Source organism: Geospiza fortis, unplaced genomic scaffold, assembly GCF_000277835.1.
Source record: "Geospiza fortis unplaced genomic scaffold, GeoFor_1.0 scaffold292, whole genome shotgun sequence".
In the NCBI taxonomy this organism is placed as follows: domain Eukaryota; kingdom Metazoa; phylum Chordata; class Aves; order Passeriformes; family Thraupidae; genus Geospiza; species Geospiza fortis.
In genome coordinates, this window is record NW_005054482.1 from 1,114,778 (window position 1) to 1,118,597 (window position 3,820).

The 3,820-nt window shown below is 43.4% G+C and overlaps 1 protein-coding gene across 1 annotated transcript in view; it reads left to right on the plus strand.

The window, feature by feature from the left end:
- The window catches only part of ST8SIA1 (ST8 alpha-N-acetyl-neuraminide alpha-2,8-sialyltransferase 1), a gene marked incomplete at its 3' end in the record, with an annotated part of 88,885 nt that overhangs the window by 766 nt on the left and 84,299 nt on the right, over nt 1-3,820 (plus strand). The window lies entirely within an intron of this gene.

Below are 3,820 nucleotides of genomic sequence, written 5' to 3' on the forward strand. Positions count from 1 at the left end.
CTTTAATACAGAACTGGCTGTAAGTTCAATAAGATGCAGGATCCCTCCCTAAAGCACTTAACTAACAGTAGAAGCTACGTTGATCTTCTTGACTATTAGTTAGTCTTGATCCTGTGCACCAAATTCCTCCATTTTTGTGGGTAGATGAATCCAGCTTTTTAAAAATTGCCCCATAGGTTATGTAGGAAAGAGTTTGGTCTATCAGTTGTCATGTTAGTAAACCAAATGTTTGAAGAACGGTAGTGCTGCTGCAGCTCCACTTTACAAAACAGTTCCACCACATGGTTTAGTAACAAACTCTGTGTGGCTGATCAGCTATTCCGCTTGCCCACATGTTTTTCTACTCTCCAAGCATAGTGATTATCTCAGAGATGCTATTGAAGAGAGTCTCATGCAATCAAAGGAGCTGTTGTTTCTTGTCTGAGCCTCTTGATGAGTTCTTACAGCACTAAATACAATGAACTTTAGATCAACCTGCTTTAAAAGTAGTTTTTAAAACAAATTGTATGCTGGAGATATGTAGTGAGTAAACTGTATTATTCCAACACTTGTGAAGTAGAACTCTATTTTTGCTGCTTTAATTTGCTTCTCTTCATGATGGAAGATTTTGAAGCTGAAGCCCATGGCAGGCAAGCTGCTGTACATTTGAGGTTTACAGAAACTCCTTGCTCTGCTCCTGCTGTCCCTAAGCAAGCCAGCTGTAAAAACTCCAAATTTAACTTTCTGCTGGAAAATTCCAGAGAATGTCAGTCTCTGTTGGAATGGGAAAGGAGGGACAGAGCTTCACAGAAAACCTGCATGTGAACTTTCAAGTAATATGGCTTTCCATAATAGTCTAATATTAAGTATTCTTTAATGTATTATTAATAAAATGTTGGTGAAGAACAGTGTTAATTGCTGTTCTCCCTAGCCCCCCTGCCACGTTCTGGTTAACAGGCAATTTTGGTTTCAGTCAGTTTGAAGCATAAGTTGGAATTAATCTGGGCTAAAAATGCAGTTCTACTTTGTGTAATAGAGTGGCACTTGTGGGACTGTATAGCCAGGCTCCTGCTACACAGAGCAAACACCTGCTAGGTCTGGGACTTCCTCCTCCCACAGACTCACTGACTCCTATTGCTGACGTGGATCTTGGGTAATTAATTTGATGAAATCATATTTTTCAAACCTCAGAAAGACTGTTCCCCCTTTGCCTTCTGTACCAGGGACAACTTCACTGAGTGACTTGGCAAGTTCAGCAAAACCACTGGGGTAATTTGGGGTAGTTTGGGTTGAACCCTGGCAGCCAAGTGCTGGTGGCCCCTCAATCTCCACTGCTGCTTCCTTGTCCTCTCTGTACAGCCAGAAACCTCAAGGAAAGATCTGACCCCCTGTGCAAGAACCCAGACTGGCCTGGTTCTCGCGGAGTGATTCAGTGGGGGTTTTGTGTTTGAATGAATTTCCAGAACTGCTTTTCAAACATAAATACCTGCATAATTAGCCATGGATGCCTTTAAATTTCAAGACCCTAGAGGTTGAGGGTAGTCATACAGCGAAAGCATCTCCTGTCTGACAAATGCTAAATATTCTGTCAGTCAGATGGTAAAAAATTTTGAGCTGCAAAGTGGTCAAAATAGGAGTAAGACCATCATTAGAGCCACTAATAGCTAATGTGTCTAATCTGCCTCCAGTATAATGGCTTGTCATCCTCTGAGGTGGTTAATGTTATTGAGCCCTAATTGTTTTTACAAATTGCTTAGGGGTTTTTTTAGGGCCTAGTGCTGCTGAGATTATTTAGGCAAGAATGTTTTTACTTGTTGTCTGTTATTTGCTGAAGTAAATTGCATACAGTAATACCTTTAGGACAATTCTGTTTAAAATACTGCAATTCATTAAAGGCAGAACTGGATCTTTTTATCTGCCTGACAAGCTCCATAGAGCCACGAATCCCAAGCACACCACTGCTCATCCTGGATTCATGAGCGCAGGGATGCAGTTCCAGTTCACTCCCCCATGGGTATGGCAGCTGCTGTTGCTGAGTCAGCAAGGTTTTCCTTATTCAGATGGGGTTTTTTCCTTCTCTTTTTATGGCAGCACTGCAAGTTATGTGAGTCTGGGGATCCTCACTGGGCTATTTCAAGGCAAATCTGAGATTAACCTTTGTATTGCTTGGGTTGGCTTTAGATAGGAGTTTGGCCCTTCTTAAACAGCTTCATCAGATACAGAATTATCCCTGCTTTCCCTGGATGCATGTGAAGGACAGAGCTAGGAACAGACCTGGGAGGTGCTGGATTAGGTTAGTTCTGCCTCTGTGCCCTGAGAAGCCCTGCCCTGAAACTCATGGATATGCCCACGTGTAGAGCCAAATCCAGTTCATTTTCCTGTCCTTACTAGGTGGTGCTACTGCCTGCCTGTGTTTTCATCAACATTTTGCTTGATTTTGTTGTTGTTGCTGTTGTGTTTGCTTCGCTGGTGGTAAATGGAGTATTTGCAATTTGTGTTTCCCGCTGAGATGAGTTGTTTTGGTGAAGAGGTTCAGTTCTGAAGAGCTGGTTAAAGGCGAGAGGAAAGAAATGTTCTTATTGCATGTTATTATTTGGAGGCTGTGATGAAGAAAGCAAGCTGTAGAGAGGCTTGGCTCCATCTGTTCAAGGTGGATACCTGAATGCCATGAAAACAATGAGCAATAGTGATCTGAGTTAGCTCACAGTGCCTTTGCAGATGAGAGCTGTGCTGGCAAGATAGGAATTGATTTAAATTCCTGAGTTCCAGCAGCTCCTGCTCTCTCCTTCCTTGCCCCTAAGCAGCATTTTCTTGCAGACTCTGGTTGGCAGTGCTGATGAAACAGGCTGCTGAGATCCCTGGTATCCTGCACCATGTTGGATTGCTGCTCTCCTCTGGATTTGTACAAAGCCCAGTCTGCCAGCAGATATGGGAGGATGTGGCCAGCTCCCTGAGGCTCCTTTCCTGTTGGCTGGGAGCAGCCAAAGGCCCACAGCCAGGCTCTGGGGACTTTGCTGGAATTCAGGTTACCCAGCTGGACCCCCAAGGTCTGCTATGGACACACCAGGCACTGCTGCATGTTTGGATGTTCCCATTTAGATTTTCCCTTTCTCTGCTGTGCAGTGGGCACTGAATCACCCATCCAACGGAGCAGTGGGTGATTTATTCCTCTCCTTGTAATTTTCATCCTCAGAGCAGCCAGGAGTGCTGCTCCCGTTTGACGTGTGTTCAGTGACATATATGAAAATTCCTATTTTTGAGGCTAGTTGCTAGTAGGTAGATGCATGGAAAATGAATTGTCTTTCACCCTTTGGAATTTGTCTTTGCCCAGTGAGGATCAACCTCACTGAAATGAGGAAGCTGTTTTGACTGCAGACTTCTGTTGTTCCAGTTTTCTGAGCACCAAAAAAAAAAACCTGAAATTCTAAATCCCTGGGTATATGTTAATATTTTTCTGTATGCTGCATGGGGTTCTCAAAACATAAGGAAATTGCTCCTGGTGCTAAATCATTTTAACACAGCTGCATACAGTTGAATTCAGACTGAAGCACATTAATCCAAGCTGAGTAGTGTTTGTAAACCTCAGTGTGGGTTCAGCTTTTGTCTTGTCACGATTTCTACACGCAGAAGACCAGAGGTTCTTCTCCCAGATCTTGGAATGTCACCTGATTAGATAAACAGCAGATGGGGTGGGACAAGGCACTGATAAGTCCCTGGACCCTGGCAAAGCATTTTTTCTGTGAAGTGTTTGCTACAGAAGCTCTGAGCTTCCTGGAGAAGCTGTGCCCATTGCCTTGACCTTAGTGGTATTTGAAATTTTTAACAAGGTGATTTATATTGT